This window comes from Somniosus microcephalus, chromosome 8 (genome assembly GCF_052327205.1).
Source record: "Somniosus microcephalus isolate GS21.2 chromosome 8, FLI_Smic_1.0, whole genome shotgun sequence".
In the NCBI taxonomy this organism is placed as follows: Eukaryota; Metazoa; Chordata; class Chondrichthyes; order Squaliformes; family Somniosidae; genus Somniosus; species Somniosus microcephalus.
The window spans coordinates 50228142-50245620 of NC_140994.1; the positions used below are offsets into that span (position 1 = coordinate 50228142).

At 51.4% G+C, this 17479-nt stretch overlaps 1 protein-coding gene across 4 annotated transcripts in view; it reads left to right on the forward strand.

Moving 5' to 3' along the window:
• The window catches only part of LOC147113513 (transcription elongation regulator 1-like protein), a 163544-nt gene that overhangs the window by 105401 nt on the left and 40664 nt on the right, over positions 1–17479 (forward strand). The gene's annotated exons all lie outside the window — the stretch shown is intronic.

Below are 17479 nucleotides of genomic sequence, written 5' to 3' on the forward strand. Positions count from 1 at the left end.
TGGTAACGCAGGTGCCAGCTCCTCAGAGGACGAAGTCACACATGCGCTCTGCTGCAGAGAACTCGGATGAGGACTTTAATGGGGTGGCTTTCAGAAGAAGGGTGAAGGGCATGTACACAGAAATGCTTGGTGCACTGGCAGGCCTACCAGTGAGCCTCTTGTCACTGTCAAGGAGCATGGAGAAGTCTCGCTCCAATATTGCATGAGGTTTTGCGCAGAGCTTGGAGCCCATGATTTCCAGGATGGAGGTGACGGGTAACTCCATTCGAGCACTTGTGGACCCAACCATGATGCTGGGTGTGATGGGCAATGTCGCAGCTTCCATTGCAGCACAAACGGAAGTGACCCAACATCTGAGTGCTGCAGTGGAAGCTCAGATTTCTGTCATGCAGGCTCAGCTTGCTACTACACAAGCTCTGACTGTTCTCATGCAGGCTCAGCTTGCTGCCATGCAAGATCAGACTGCTGCCATCATGGCTGGGTTTACGAGTGTGGAAATGGGCTTGCAAGGTGTCACAGTAGAGCAGCAATCTGTCCTCCAACTGCTGAGGCTCTGCCCCGGGGGAGTGGCAGTGGCTCCGTGGAGCAAGAACTTGCTGTCCTCTCGCAGGATGAGAACATTCGTACTTCCACCACTGCCACTCCGCCAGTGCCATTGCAGCTGCCTGTCAGCCAGCCAGCCCAGACTGCTACCGCCCATGCCGAGGTGGTGCAGTCTACAGCGTGCCTTCTGGGCCCAGAGCTGCTCGAGGTCATCCTGCAAGGCCATCTGCAGTGTACCTCACGGAAAGTCAGCAGCCTAAACCAACCGTGCTGCAGTCACTGGGGTAGTACTCTGTAGAAGCATTAGAATAGGCAAAGGCATACGAAAGACAGACACTAAGGTAATGCACATGGGTGATTAGTTGACTTTGTAATGTAATATTGGAATTATTTATAAATTACTAGCTGGAGGAGCCCGGCGTTGCCAGGGCTGTTTTGGGCCGGGCGGTTTAAATCGAGTCCCAGGCTTTCGGGCCTGTCTGTCTGTCCCTCTGTGAATGTGCTGCCGGGCAACATTTCTACCTTTTAATACCTTGAAAGATGAAAGTGAAAGTACTTATAAAATGTTTTTGGTAAATCTTATGTTATTTTTAAAAGAGATACTAACTTTTTAGAAGCTGGATTAGCAGATTTTGAGCTGGAAGTAGTTGAAGCAATGGCTGCCAGATCCATGAGATGAAAACGATTAGTCCCGCCCACACACACACCGATTGGCCAACCATCAGGTGACTGAACTGTAGGATTGGTCAATCATGACGGCACAGGATTGGTCGACCTTGACATCAGTCAATCAATGGTAATTAGCAGATAATGAGTTTAATTTTGAAGGTTTTTTGTATAACGCGTGAACAATTTTTGTCTGACCGAAAAGTAAATACGCTTACGACCGTCCTGGAATGGTAAGCTTTCTTTGGACGTAACGCACGTGTAGGTACGTTCTATAACTTTCGAGACTGGGGGGAAGAGAGAGAGCGACTGGGGGGAAGAGAGAGAGCGACTGGGGGGAAGAGAGAGAGCGACTGGGGGGAAGAGAGAGAGCGACTGGGGGGAAGAGAGAGAGCGACTGGGGGGAAGAGAGAGAGCGACTGGGGGGAAGAGAGAGAGCGACTGGGGGGAAGAGAGAGAGCGACTGGGGGGAAGAGAGAGAGCGACTGGGGGGAAGAGAGAGAGCGACGGGGGGAAGAGAGAGAGCGACTGGGGGGAAGAGAGAGAGCGACTGGGGGGAAGAGAGAGAGCGACTGGGGGGAAGAGAGAGAGCGACGGGGGAAGAGAGAGAGCGACTGGGGGGAAGAGAGAGAGCGACTGGGGGGAAGAGAGAGAGCGACTGGGGGGAAGAGAGAGAGCGACTGGGGGGAAGAGAGAGAGCGACTGGGGGGAAGGGGGAAGAGAGAGAGCGACTGGGGGGAAGAGAGAGAGCGACTTGGGGGAAGGAGAGAGAGAGAGAGAGAGAGACTTGGGGAAGGAGAGAGAGAGAGAGACTTGGGGGAAGGAGAGAGAGAGACTTGGGGAAGGAGAGAGAGAGACTTGGGGGAAGGAGAGAGAGAGAGAGAGAGAGAGACTTGGGGGAAGGAGAGAGAGAGAGAGAGAGAGAGAGAGAGACTTGGGGGAAGGAGAGAGAGAGACTTGGGGGAAGGAGAGAGAGAGAGAGAGAGAGAGACTTGGGGGAAGGAGAGAGAGAGACTGGGGGGCAGGAGAGAGCGAGCGACTGGGGGGGAAGATGAGAGCGACTGGGGGGAAGAGAGAGAGCGACTGGGGGAAGGAGAGAGAGCGAGAGAGAGACTGGGGGGCAGGAGAGAGCGAGAGACTGGGGGGGAAGGAGAGAAAGAGAGAGGGGGAAGGAGAGAAAGAGAGGGAAGGAGAGAGAGACAGAGAGGGGGAAGGCGAGAGTGAGGGAAGGGGCTGGACTCAGAGCCCGGTGGGTGAAGGGCGGCCGCCATTTTGTGAGGTCGGCAGGAAGGGCTTGGACCTCGAGCCCAGCCGCGGTGACTGTGGGTTATATTGCGATGACTGTGTTATAGGACAATGAAGCCAGCTACCCTCTGACCGGAGGAATCAGGAGCCACTTTCCGAAGGCTTTTAATCTGCGATTTAATAATTTCAAAACACTGTTACTTGTTCCACATTTAAATTTTATGTAGTTTAAAATACTTCTAACATTGAATATAATTCTGGTTAATATTTGGGATCCAGGGTGTAGTTAGTAATGCTTGAAGTCTTACGTTGCAGCTTCTGACCGCCTGTGTGAAGCAGAAACTCAGACATAGTTTGATGCTGAATCTTTGCTGGTTGTTCGAATGATGCCAATAAATCTGTATCCGTTTCTGTGACTTTTTCTTAATTAGGAAATGCCCCTAATTGATGAAACGCCGACTCCCTCCTACCTCTTCCCCCCCCCCTCCCCCTCCTACCTCTTCCCCCCCCTCCCCCTCCTACCTCTTACCCCCCCCACCTCTTCCCCCTCCTACCTCTTCCCCCCCACCTCCCCCTCCTACCTCTTCCCCCCCCTCCCCCTCCTACCTCTTCCCCCCCCCTCCCCCTCCTACCTCTTCCCCCCCCCCTCCTACCTCTTCCCCTTCCCCCCCACCTCTTCCCCCCTCTACCTCTTCCCCCCCTCCCCCCTACCTCTTCCCCCCCCACCTCTTCCACCCCTCCCCCTCCTACCTCTTCCCCCCTCCCCCTCCTACCTCTTTCCCCCTCCCCCTCCTACCTCCCTCCCCCTCCTACCTCTTTCCCCCTCCTGCCCCTTTCCCCCTCCTGCCCCTTTCCCCCCTCCCCTCCTACCTCTTCCCCCTCCTACCTCTTTCCCCCCTCCCCCTCCTACCTCTTTCCCCCCTCCCCCTCCTGCCCCTTTCCCCCTCCTGCCCCTTTCCCCCTCCTGCCCCTTTCCCCTCCTGCCCCTTTCCCCCTCCCCCTCCTACCTCTTTCCCCCCTCCCCCTCCTACCTCTTTCCCCCTCCCCCTCCTACCTCTTTCCCCCTCCCCTCCTACCTCTTTCCCCCCTCCCCCTCACTACCTCTTTCCCCCCTCCCCCTCCTACCTCTTTCCCCCCTCCCCCTCCTACCTCTTACCCCCCTCCCCCCCTCCTACCTCTTTCCCCCCTCCCCCTCCTACCTCTTTCCCCCCTCCCCCTCCTACCTCTTTCCCCCCCTCCCCACCTCTTTCCCACCTCCTCTCCCCCCTCCTCCTCCCCCCTCCTCCTCCTCCCCCCCTCCTCCTCCCTCTCCCCCCCCTCCCCTCTCCTCCCGCCCTCTCCTCCCGCCCTCTCCTCCCCGCCCTCTCCTCCCCGCCCTCTCCTCCCCGCCCTCTCCTCCCCGCCCTCTCCTCCCCTCCCTCTCCTCCCCTCCCTCTCCTCCCCTCCCTCTCCTCCCCTCCCTCTCCTCCCCTCCCTCTCCTCCCCTCCCTCTCCTCCCCTCCCTCTCCTCCCCTCCCTCTCCTCTCCTCCCCTCCCTCTCCTCCCCTCCCTCTCCTCCCCTCCCTCTCCTCCCCTCCCTCTCCTCCCCTCCCTCTCCTCCCCTCCCTCTCCTCCCCTCCCTCTCCTCCCCTCTCCTCCCCTCCCCTCTCCTCCCCTCCCTCTCCTCCCATCCCTCTCCTCCCCTCCCTCTCCTCCCCTCCCTCTCCTCTCCTCTCCTCTCCTCCCTACCCCCTTCCTCCCTCTCCCCCTCCCTCTCTCCCCTGCCAGAGCCCTCATCCCCCGCTCCAATCCCTCTTTCCGCCCCGGCCTCGGCACCTGGATGAACGCGTTCCCTTGGACGCTTTTGGCGGCCTCGGCCGTCACCCTGATGCCGTTGGCCGAGGCGAACACCCGCAAAGACATGGCCCAGCCGAGTCCAGCGCCCCGGTCAGCTCGAGGTCCGCAGCCACTGTTCGGCCGCAGGCCACAAAGCACCCGAGGCCGACGATGGCTCCACGGAGCTCCGTGCCGCCCCACGCACTGACATGGCCCCGCCCTATCGAGCTGGCTTCAAGAGCGCCGATTGCGGCTGTGAGAGACGGCTGGCGGGCCCGGTTGCCGGGGTAACCCTTCCCGCTCTCCAAGCCCCGCCCGAGATCCGCACTCCCGAGAGCCCCGCCCCCCCCGCCCGAGCGGGGAACAGAGAGAGACGCCGCATCTCTGCTGCTCCTGCTGCGCGCGCACCCTTTACTAAGATAGTGGCGCTCGGCTGAGGCCCGCCCCTCCAGCCTTCATAAAGATGGCGGCGATCGGGGGCCGCTTGTTGACTGGGGCCGGGAGGTGCCTAGCTCGGGCGTGGGTGCGGCGGAGAGGCCGAGGCTTCGAGGCCTACCTGGAAAAACAGGGAAAGGTAGGAAAATTCATTAGATTAGATAAAAGATTTAGAAAGTAATTAACTTTTTTTTAAAAACAATATGTGTTTTAAAAGCAACGTTTTTTTTAAAGACGCAGAAAGCGGGAAAAAGAAAGGGAAAGTTTGGAATCAAGATGGTGGCGACTCACCTCGGTTCAGAACGATAAGGCCCGCCCACACACGCACCGATTGGTCGGCCGTCAGGTCACCAAAGCGTAGGATTGGTCAATCGTCCCGTCACTTGACCGTAGGAGGGCCCGGCTGCCCGCGCCAGGAACCCGGCGTACGATTGGTCGACCTCGAGGTCACTCTATCGCTAATGAGCGGATAATGAGATGCTAATGAGGGGAATGTGGAACGTTTTTCGGATACCGCGGGTGCGATTTTTGTCCGGCCGAAACGTAAATACGCTTACGACCGTTTCGGAACGGTACGCTTTCTTTCGACGTAACGCACGCGTAGGTATGCTCTCTAACTTTCGAGCGCATAGCCGGACAGACGCACACGTGAGGACAGACAGACAGAAAGACAGACAGACAGAAGGACAGACAGACAGACAGAACGATCCGTTTATATATATATATATATATATAGATATAGATAGATAGATAGAAGATGTTTGAAATGTTTGTTTTATGGTGGCTTTCATTTCAGCATTGTGGCCAAGAGGACGCTGTGATGTTCCGTGACAGAGGAATGGTAATGTTGCCAAAATTGCTCACTATTCCAGAATCATTCTGGAATGCAAAGATAAACCCCGGCTCCTATTCTCTACTGCTGACCGTCTTCTTCAACCCCACTCCCCTGTCTCCTCCACCCTCACCTCCAACAACAAGTGTGAGAAGCACATGGACTACTTTGTCTCTAAGATTGAGACCATCCGTTCAGCTGTCTCTGCCACTTTCCTTCCCTCCCCTAGCCCACCAGGCCAAACTTCCTCTCAGGTTCCCCCCCACCCTAGCCCTGAACTCACATCTTTCTCCAGTTTCTCTCCGATCTCCCCTCATGACCACTCTGTGCTCATCTTGTCCATGAGACCCACTTCCTGCTCCCTCGACCCTATTCCCACCAAACTGCTGACCACCCAACTTCCTTTTCTGGCTCCCATGTTAGCTGACATTGTTAACGGTTCTCTCTCCTCAGGTCCTGTCCCCCTCTCCTTCAAATCTGCCGTCATTGCCCCTCTCAAAAAAACAACCCTTGACCCCCTCCGGCCTTGCAAACTACTGCCCCATCTCCAACCTCCCTTTCCTCGCCAAAGTCCTTGAACATGTTGTTGCCTCCCATGTCCATGCCCATCTTTTCCACAATTCCATGTTTGAATCCATCCAATCAGGTTTCCACCCTTGCCACAGTACCGAAACAGCTCTCATCAAAGTCACAAATGACATTGTTTGTGACTGTGACAGAGGTAAACTATCCCTCCTCGTCCTTCTTGACTTGTCTGCAGCCTTTGATACAGTTGACCACTCCATCCTTCTCCAACGCCTCTCCACCGTCGTCCAGCTGGGTAGGACTGCACTCGCCTAGTTCCATTCTTATCTATCTAATCGTAGCCAGGGAATCACCTGCAACGGCTTCTCTTCCCGCTCCCACATCGTTACCTCTGGTGTCCCCCAAGGATCTAATCTTGGCCCCCTCTTATTTCTCATCTACATGTTGCCCCTTGGCGACATCTTCCGAAAACACCGCGTCAGTTTCCACATGTACGCTGACGACACCCAGCTCTACCTCACTACCACTTCTCTCGACCCCTCCACTGTCTCTAAATTGTCAGACTGCTTGTCTGACATCCAGTTCTGGATGAGCAGAAATTTTCTCCAATTAAATATTGGGAAGACCGAAGCCGTTGTTTTTGGTCCCCACCACAAACTCCGTTCCCTAGCCACTGACTCCATCCCTCTCCCTAACATCTGTCTGAGGCTGAACCACACTGTTCGCAACCTTGGTGTCACATTTGACCCTGAAATGAGCTTCCGACCACATATCCGAAGCATAACTAAGACCGCCTATTTCCACCTCCGTAACATCACCCATCTCCACCCTTGCCTCATCTCATCTGATGCTGAAACCCTTATCCATGCCTTTGTTACCTCTAGACTTGACTATTCCAAAGCACTCCTGGCTGGCCTCCCACATTCTACCCTACGTAAACTTGAGGTGATCCGAAACTTGGCTGCCCATGTCCTAACTCGCACCATGTCCCATTCAGCCATCACCTCTGTGCTCGCTGACCTACATCGGCTCCTGGTTAAGCAACGCCTCAATTTCAAAATTCTCATCCTTGATTTGAAATCCCTTCATGGCCTCACCCCTCCCTATCTCTGTAATCTCCTTCAGCCCCACAACCCCCCGAAATATCTGCACTCCTCTAATTCTGCCCTCTTGAGCATCCCTGATTATAATCACTCAACCTTTGGTGGCCGTGCCTTCTGTTGCCTAGGCCCTAAGCTCTGGAATTACCTGCCTAAACCTCTCCGCCTCACTACCCCTCTTTCCTCCTTTAAGACGCTCCTTAAAACCTACCTCTTTGACCAAGCTTTTAGTCACCTGTCCTAATTATTCCTCGTGGTTTGGTGTCAAATTTTTTGTCTTAAAATACTCCTGTGAAGCGCCTTGGAACGTTTTACTACGTTAAAGGTGCAATATAAGTACAAGTTGTTGTTGTAAGGTGGGGAAGTGTTAAGCGACAGGGTTCTGGGGTTTCATTCATGGAAACCGGAGTCTGACGATGATCTCACGGACAGCACGTCTGGAACGGATATTTTCAGGCCGCCTCCTCCCTTCCTCCTCCTCCTCTGCCTCATCCTCTTCCTCTTCCTCCTCCTTGAGGTGGTCTCCGAACCCTTGGTGGTAAGGTCTGCGCCCTCATGATGGTCATGTTGTGGAGAATGCAGCAGACCACCACAAATTGGGACACTCACTTTGGTGAGTGCTGGAGAGCTCCTCCCGAGCAGTCAAGGCAGCAGAACGATTGCTTGAGCACCCCGATGGTCTGGTCGATGTGGTTCCTTGTGGCAGCATGGCTGTCATTATATGATTGCTAGCCACAAGAGGTGGGGTTGTGGAGGTGAGTCATCAGCCAGGTCTAGAGTGGTTACCCCTTGTCTTCGAGCAGCCACCTTCGGGTTCGACGTGGGGGCTGGAAGATTTCTGGCAGAGCGGACTGGCTCAGGATGAAGGCATCATGACTGCTGCCAGGATACAGGGCATTTACCATCATGATCTGGTGGGCGTGGTCGCACATCAACTGCACATTAAGTGAGTGATAACCTTTGCAGTTAAAGTACATCTCAGCATTGATATGCGGTGCCCGCAAAGCCACATGTTTACAGTTGATGTCGCCCTGCATGATGGGGAAGCCGATATCCTGGCAAAGCCACGTGCGTGCTCCTCCTGCATCACTCCGTTTAGAGTTCAGGCTGCCTCCTCCCTCCTCCTCCTCTGCCTCATCCTCTTCCTCCTCTTCCTCTTCCTCCTTGAGGTGGTCTCGGAACCCTTGGTGGTAAGGTCTGCGCCCTCATGATGGCCACGTTGTGGAGAATGCAGCAGACCACCACGAATTGGGACACTCGCTTTGGTGAAGTCCTTTCTCCTAGAATACAGATCCTCTGTCACCTCCCGGATGCAGTGATGGACGGCGAGCTGTGAGATGTTTGCTATGTCGCTTGTTCCAGCCTGGAAGGACTGGCAATAAAATTCAGGGCCACGGTCACCTTGAGGGTCACTGGCAGAGCCGTCATCACCCTGCTCTGAGGTTGCAGGTCTGGTTGCAAGTTGTGGCAGAGTTCTGTGACCACCTCCTTGATGAAGCGGAGCCACCGAACACTCTGCTCCTGGCTTAAGTGCAGGTAGGAGAAGTAATCCCTAAAGACCATAGGTGGGTAAGGCCTCCTGCTGAGCGCCCTCCTTCCACTCCTCCTCCCTCTGTGAGCAGTTTGTCTTTGCTGCCTCTGCTCCATCTCCCTGTCATACTGCAGCACGAGGGGGACTGCAAGTAGAGCCCCCATGACTGGAAGCAAGTGGTGTGCTCAGAGGCCTTCCAATAGCAGCCAACGCCTTCCCAACGTCCAGTTGCACTCCCTGCACACTTTAACAAGGTTATAAATGTCTTCCAGCAAGCCAGTATTCATATAAACTCTGCAAGAATCAGTTCAACAGAAATAATCAACTTACCTGCAAGTTGGATGTATCCCTTTAAATAGTGCTGGTGGGGGGTCCCTCATGCAGCTGAACACATGTTCAGTTGTGCGTGTTTGAGAAGGCATTGTTTGGACTGGCGACGTCCAAAATGGCAGGTTGTGCGTCAAATCAGCGTTACACGCTGACTGACGTCATGATCTGTCCACTCTGCACACTGCCGGCACACGCACGTCCTGCCCACGCTATCACCCTCTGCAAGATGGTGATCAGCGCGGGCTATGCCGGAAGTGAGGCAGCTGCCATTTTTTTCTCTAAACCACCCTTAACTGCCGGCGCTAAGGTGCCGAATTTCACGGCCTATTTATATGGCCCAGAAATTCGGGTCGGGGGTTTCCCGCGGGTGTAAGCCCCCGACCTGCACTTACCTAGCGCACCGGCCGTTGCGCTGTAGGCCCCTGTGGAATTCCGATCCTGGGCCTGCTCCAACTGCCGGCGCACAGTGCTTGCGTATCCCGGGGCGCAGTTAGCTTGATGCGTCCCCTGGGATCACGAGGGCCGTGGAGAGCCAATCGGAGCAGGGAATGCTTCATTCATAAGTTTGGCAGGAAGGGCTGTCAAACTTATAAATACTATGAGCCCCAAAACATCACTAAATCTTCAAATAATTTTTTTTTTAAATCACATTTTTTAAATAAACTATAAATTACATGAAATAACTATTTTAAACAATAATTTTAATTTTTGAAAAAAATAATTTTATTTTCTAACAGGGCTAAAAATAAACTTACCTTTCTTTAAAGTATTTAAAAATAATAAACCTGTGGAAAAATGTTTTAATTTTAATTAATTCACTACTTACCTTGTAAAAAGCAGGCCTTGCGACTGCTTTTTATACGTGTAACTTCTGGAGACTTACCCTCCTGGGAAAACCTGCAAAAATACCGTAAGTTCGATGCGTACGCGCAGCCTCTCCTGCGCACGTGTTCGACCTCTTAACCCCTCCTTTCAGGGGAGCGGAAGTGCCGTTTTCCCGCGCGTGCGCAGTGCATGCAGGAAACCGGCACTTCCATTGGGCTTACGGGTGAGTACCCCGTGCGTACTCACCCGTGGGGACCCAAAGTTCTGGGCCAATATTAATCTCACGAGTTAATTTATATTTGTTTCCATATGTACTTCTCTTATATTATAAGAATCATGACCATTTGATAGCCCTTTGGAAGCTTGTGTGCAAGCTAATGTTTCTGAGGTGTGGTATTCTGTTTAAGAATAATTAATTTCAGACAAGGAATTGTACAATATTAGTAAAGTCTTATTTCATTTTGCCTCTACTTTTTTATTTTCTTCAATATTTACGGGTAAGTGGTGTAAACATATTTCCCGGCAGTAACAGAATAAACTATGCAGTAGCCATAAATATAACATCAATTATGTATATGTATTCTGAGTTGCTGAAGAAAGTAAAGTTTCTCCCTATGGGATTGGCAATATGTGAGAGACATGTCTCCTTACCAGGCACTGCAGTGCATTATACATTTTATTTAGAAAAAGAAAACTAAATGCTGCAAATCTAAAATGAAAATAGAAATTCCTGGAACGACCCAACACCTCTGCACCTGTAAAGAGAAAAAAATATTTTTCAATGTCAACAGCTAACCGATCTGCTGTGCATTCCAGCATTTTCTGTTTTTATTGTGATTTGTGTTTGTTTGCTGCTTTACAGCTGTGAGATTTTGCTGAAGGCAGTTCTTCTACCATTGACGTGAGACCCATCTGATATGTTGCCTCCCTGGTGCCATTGTAAGCAACATCACTGAGAACGTGCAGAGCATTCTGCAGGGGGAAGGGGAAGAGCCAGAAGTCGTGGTCCATGTCGGAACCAACGACTTAGGGAGCAAGAGGGTCGAGGTCTTGCAGTCAGAGTTTAAGGAGCTAGGGAGAAAGTTAAAATGCAGGACCTGAAAGGAAGTAATCTCTGGATTACTCTCAGTGCCACACGCTAGTGAGAGTAGAAATAGGAGGATGTGGCAGGTTAATGCATGGATAGAGACATGGTGCAGGAGCAGGACGGGGAGGGGGAGGTGGGCTTCCTATTCCTGGGACATTGGGACTAGTTCTGTGGCAGGAGGGACCTGAACAGAGCTGGGACCAATATCCTCACGGGCAGGTTAACTAGTGCTGTGGGGGAGGGTTTAAATTAATTCGGCAGCAGGTTGGACACCAAGATGTGATATTAAAAAGTAGAAACAAGGTGCACAGAGGAAAATTTGGGCTAAAAATTCGTGGCCGCCATGAGAGTTGCTGATGTTAACGGCCGCTGAAAATGGACAAAGCGCTGCTGGTCACCATTTTGAGGGCGATAGTGTGGGCGGGGCATGTATGCGCCAGTAGTATTCACATTAGGCTGATTGTGAAGTCAGTCAGCGTATAACGCTGATTTGACGCATGACCTGCCATTTTGGATGTCGTCATTCCAAACAATGCCCTCTCTTAAACATGCACAACTGAACGTGGATTCAGCTGCACGAGGGACCCCCTCCAGTGCTATTTAAAGGGATATATCCAACTGCTGATAAGTTGATTATTTCTCTTGTAGAGGCTCTTGCAGAGGTTATCTCAATACTGGCTTGCTGGAACACATTTATAACATTAAAGTGTGCAGGGAGTGATGCTAGATGTTGGGAAGGCATTGGCTACAACTGTAAGGCCTCTGACTAACCCACTTACTCCCAGTCATGAGGGCTCTACTTGTAATCCCCATCGCACTGCAGCATGACAGGGAGATGGAGCAGAGGCAGCAAAAATAAGCTGTTTTCAGAGGGAGTAAGGGGATGAGGGCACTCAGCAGGAGGTCATGTCGACCTAGGGTCTTCAGGGATTACTTTTCCTACCTGCACCTAAGCCAGGAGCAGTGTGTACGGTGGCTCCGCTTCACCAAGGAGATGTTCACAGAACTCTGACACCTCTTGGAACAAGACCTGCTGCCTCAGAACAGGACGACGACAGCTCTGCCAGTGGCCCTCAAGGTGACCGTAGCCCTGAATTTTTTCACCAGTGGATCCTTCCAGGCTGGAACAGGCGACATAGCAAACATCTTGCAGTTGGCCATCCATTGCTGCATCCAGGAGGTCACAGAGGCTCTGTACTCTAGGAGAAGGGGCTTCAATTTGTTTTCTGTAAATAGAGTGAAGCAGGAGGAGCGCACATGTGGCTTTACCAGGATATCGGGCTTCCCCATCGTGCAGGGCACTATCGACTGCACACATGTGGCTTTGCAGGCGCTGCATATCAATGCTGAGATGTACAGCTGGTGTGTGACCACGCCCAGCACATCATGATGGTGAATGCCCGGTATCCTGGCAACAGCCATGATGCCCTCATCCTGCGCCAGTCCACTGTGCCAGCATTCTCCCAGCCACCACATCGAACCCGAGGGTGGCTGCTCAGTGATTAGGGCTATCCGCTCATCACCTGGCTGATGATTCCCTTCCGTAACCCCACCACTCGTGGCCAACAATCATATAATGGCAGCATGCTGCCATGAGGAACCTCATCGAGCAGACCATCGGGGTGCTCAAGCAACAGTTCCGCTGCCTTGACCACTTGGGAGGAGCTCTCCACCGGAGCGGATATCCCAATTTGCGGTGGTCTGCAGCATCCTCCACAAATTGGCCATCATGAGGGCACAGCCCTTGGCACCATGGGTTCCGTGACCACCTCAGGAGGAGGAGGAGGAAGTGGAAGAGGAGGAACGGAGGAGGCATTCTGCAAATCTCTGTTCCGGACAGGCTGTTCATGAGTGCATCATCAGACTCTGGTTACCCTGAATGAAACCACAGATTCCCGTTGCTCAACACTTACCATCCCTCTGTCACAGAATAGTGTCCGCTTGGGCATAATGCTGAAAGGAAAGTCACCACAAAACAAACCTTCCAAACATAACTTATAAATGATTAATTCCAATCTTGCATTACAAAGTCAACTAATTACCCATGTGCATTACCTTAGTGTCTGCCTTTCGTGTGCCTTTGCCTATTCTAGTGCTTCTACGAAGTGCTACCTTAGTGGCCGCAGCATGGTTGGTGGAAGACTGCTGACTTTCTGTGGGGGACACTGCAGGATGATCTCAAGCAGCTCTGGGCCTAGAAGGCCTGGCTGTAGACTGCACCACCTCGGCATGTGCGGCAGCAGTCTGGGCTGGCTGGCTGACAGGCAACTGCAATGGCACTGGCGGAGTGGCAGTGGTGGAAGTACAAATGCTGTCATCCTGCGAGAGGACAGCAGGTTCTTGTTCCATGGAGCCACTACCACTCCCCCGGGATGGCGCCTCAGCATTCCTAGCCATCTGTTGAAGGACAGATTGCTGGACTGCTGTGACACCTCGCAAGCCCCTTTACACACTTGTAAACCCAGTCACGATGGCAGCAGTCTGATCTTGCGTGGCAGCAAGCTGAGTCTACATGACAGAAGTCTGAGCTTCCACTGCAGCATTCAGATATAGGGTCACTCCCGCTTGTGCTGCAATGGACCTGCAACATCACCCATCACCCCCAGCATCATGGTTGGGTCCACAAGTGCTCTAATGGAGTTGCCCATCACTTCCATCCTGGAAATCATGGACTCCAAGCTTCAGGCAAAGCTCTGTACAATGTTGAAACCGGACTCCTCCATGCTCCTTGGCAATGACAAGGTACTCTCTGGCAGGCCTGCCAATGCACCAAGCATTTCTGTGTGCATGCCCATCACCCTTCTACTGAAATCCGCCCCATCGAAGTCCTTATTTATGTGTTCTGCAGCAGAACTCGTGTGCAACCTCGTCCTCCGGGGAGCTGGCATCTGTGCTACCCTTTCCCCCTGGCCTGGCTGCAGCCCACTCATGCCCGCTGACTCACCACGTGCACATCCCGCCTCTATACTACCCTGTAAAGTTTGCGCAGTGCCATTTTATGAGCTTTTGCTGGGAGTGTCAGATTGAGTGATAGTATCTCTTCTCCATCACTCTCCTCCTCTACTTCTTCCTGCATAGGCTGAGCTAGTGGCTGTTCTTGGGTATCTGAAAGGAGAAAGGCACAAGAGTCGGGTTGTGTTGAGGGGAGGGAGGAAAGCAAGATATGCATGCATACACCATCAGCAGCTTGTAAGTAAGAAGAGATTGTGGGATGAGGGGTAAGTGGGATGTGAGAAGAATTAGGTATGAGCATACCACCATCTTCAATGCTTTCAGCCTCGCCGATAGCCACGGCCTCAGTGACGGCTCCTCCAATTATCTCTAGATCTGTCTCCTCCAGCTGGGTCAGGTTCTACAGCCGTGCATGCCCTGCACCTGTTAGCTCCTACTCGTGCCGGTTGTGAGCCACCTTGACCTACAAGAGAAAGGGAAGTGCGTCAGTGAGTGTGGTGCAATGTGTTTCAGTGATGTGCCTGTCTTGGTTGAATGGCTGGCATTGTGTGCAGGGTATAAGATGTGGGTGTGAGGCTTGCAACAGTGGTAAGTGTGTGAGGGTGAGGTGAAGCTATGATTGTGAGGTATGAGTCGTGATTGCTAGAGATTGTTGGTAGGTGAGTGATGGGGGTGTGGTGCATTGAGCAATATGTGAGGTTAGTGGTGCAGTTGATGGGATATAACATTTGAAGATGCACTCACTCACCGTGACCACTCGTGTGAGGTTATTAAACTTCTAGCACTGGATCCATGTCCTGGGGGAAAGACTGGTGGCACTGAGCGCATCAGCGATCTCCTCCACTGCCTTTGAACAGTGTGACTGGAAGGCTTCCTGCCCCCCTGCAGGCAGTGGACCTGTCTCATCCTATAGACCCCTGCACCAAGACCTTTAGTCTGCATCAGAGAACCGAGGTGCCTTTTCTCTGCCCTTTTGTGACATTGCTAACTTTCAGCTCCAGTCGGAAAGAGGTATTTCTTTCACAAAGCACCTCCCCTTTAAGAAGTGCAGGCAGCCTTTCATTCTTCAGACAACCTTTAAATACAGAGCAGACTTCCCATGACATTGGGCCCCCTGTTGAGCGCTGAGCCAACCAGCAGCACATTTAGCGCTGGGCTCAGCGCTTCAATCATGTTAATGAACAGGCAGCATAAATTTCGTGTGTTGCCTGCATTACTTTCAGTGGGCGCAGGCAGATCACGCATCGCAATCCCCGCACTTGTTTTTGGACCTAATCCAGTTTAACCCCCAGAATCTATTTAGTTGGAGTTAAGAAACAACAAAGGAGCTATTACGCTGCATGGTGTATTTTATAGGCCACCAGATAGTGGGCTGGAGATAGAGGAGCAGATTTGCAAGGAAATTACTGAGGTGCATTACCTATAGAGTAGTGAGAATGGGAGACTTTGGCTGGAATTTTTGGTACTTGGGCGGGTTGGGTGCGGGCAGTTGGCGTGGCGGGTCGTGACCCCGTTGCTGCTTCCATCCCGCTGCAGAAAATTACTTTGCGTCAATGGGGCCTATTAAGCCCGCCCAACTCGTTACCCAGCCCAATGAAATGGTGCAGGTCTGATGACATTACCCATGACATGCGATCAGCTGGTAGATTTAAGGGAGCCATAGCCACATTGCATTTGAAGTTTCATCTAGCAGTGTGCAGTCACTGCACTGGAGCTTTTGATTGTTCCAAACACTTGGAAACATGACTGCACAGAGACAGAGGGCTGCACCCAGGTTCTCCGAGGACTCCCTCCATATGTTTGTGGCAGGAGTCAGAGCATACTGGGAGATCCTCTTCCCTTCCGATGGGCAGAAGGGACCTCCCCAGGAGACAAAAAGAGCCTGACTCCAAATTAGAGGAGATCAGCAGCAGGGATATTTTCAGGAGGACCTGGGTGCAGTGCCGCAAACATTTCAATTATCTCATTAGATCAGAAAAGGTGAGTACAAAGCCACACTCAACTTCATCCTGCTGTGCCTCTCATCACATCCCCATCACTCTACCTTCCCAACCCTACTCCTGCACATCCTTACTCACACCAACATACCTTGCACATCCACCCAATCCTTGCTCTCTATCTACATTATTACATCCCCATCTCACTAGCCACCACTCACACTCACCCTCATCCTAGTGCAATCATACCAACTAACACACAAGGAGGCCACTTGGCATTGCCACCCCACTCCATCATAGTCTCCCTCTAAAGATCTAACTCTTTCATTTGTTACACTCATTCCATCACTCTCACTCAACCATCTCTTCTTTCCCTCCTTGCAAGAAGAGAGCCCACAATAAGAGGCAGAGAAGTGCAAGTGGAATGCCATCATTTGACACCCTCACAACAGCAGTGGAGGCTGCGTTAGAAGTTAGAACAGTAATCCACGGGTGACTTTAATCTACATATAGACTGGCCAAACCAAATTAGCAATAATACTGTGGAGGATGAATTCCTGGAGTGTGTACAAGATGGTTTTTTAGACCATTACGTTGAGGAGCCAACTAGGGAACAGGCTATCCTAGATTGGGTATTGTGCAATGAGAAGGGGTTAATTAATAATCTTGTTGTGCGGGGTCCTTTACAGAAGAGTGACCATAACATGATAGAATTCTTCATTAAGATGGAAAGTGAAGAAGTCCAATCTGAAACTAGGGTCCTAAATCTAAACAAAGGAAACTACGAAGGTATGAGGAGTGAGTTGGCTATGGTAGATTGGGGAGCTTCATTAAAAAGCATGACGGTGGATAGGCAATGGCTAACATTTAAGGAACTAATGCATGTATTGCAAGTTATACACTCCTTTCAGGCGTAAAAATAAAAAAGGAAAAGCGGCCCAACCATGGCTAACAAAAGAAATTAAGGATAGTATTAGATTCAAAGAGGAGTCATATAAAGATAAAGTTGCCAGAAAAAGTAGCAAGCCTGAGGATTGGGAGCAGTTTAGAGTTCAGCAAAAAAGGACCAAGAGATTGATTAGGAGGGGAAAAATAGAGTACGAGAGTAAACTTGCAAGGAACATAAAAGCAGACTGTAAAAGCTTCTACAAGTATGTAAAAAGAAAAAGATTAGTGTAGACAAATGTAGGCCCCTTACAGTTTATAATGGAGAACAAGGAAATGGAAAGAGCAATTAAACAAATACTTTGGTTCTGTCTTCACGGAAGAGGACACAAATAACTTCACAGAAATGTTAGGGTACTAAGGATCTAGTGAGAAGGAGGAATTAAAGGAAATTAGTATTAGTAAAAAAAATTAGTGCTGGAGAAATTAATGGGACTGAAAGCTGATAAATCCCCAGGGCCTGATAATCTGCATCCCAGAGTACTAAAAGAGGTAGCCATGGAAATAGTGGATGCATTGGTTGTCATCTTCCAAAATTCTATAGATTATGGAACAGTTCCTGCAGATTGGAGGGTGGCAAATGTAACCCCACTATTTAAAAAAGGAGGGAGAGAGAAAGCAGGGAACTATAGACCGGTTAGCCTAACATCAGTAGTAGGGAAAATGCTAGGGTCTATTATAAAGGATGTGATAACGGGACACTTAGAAAAT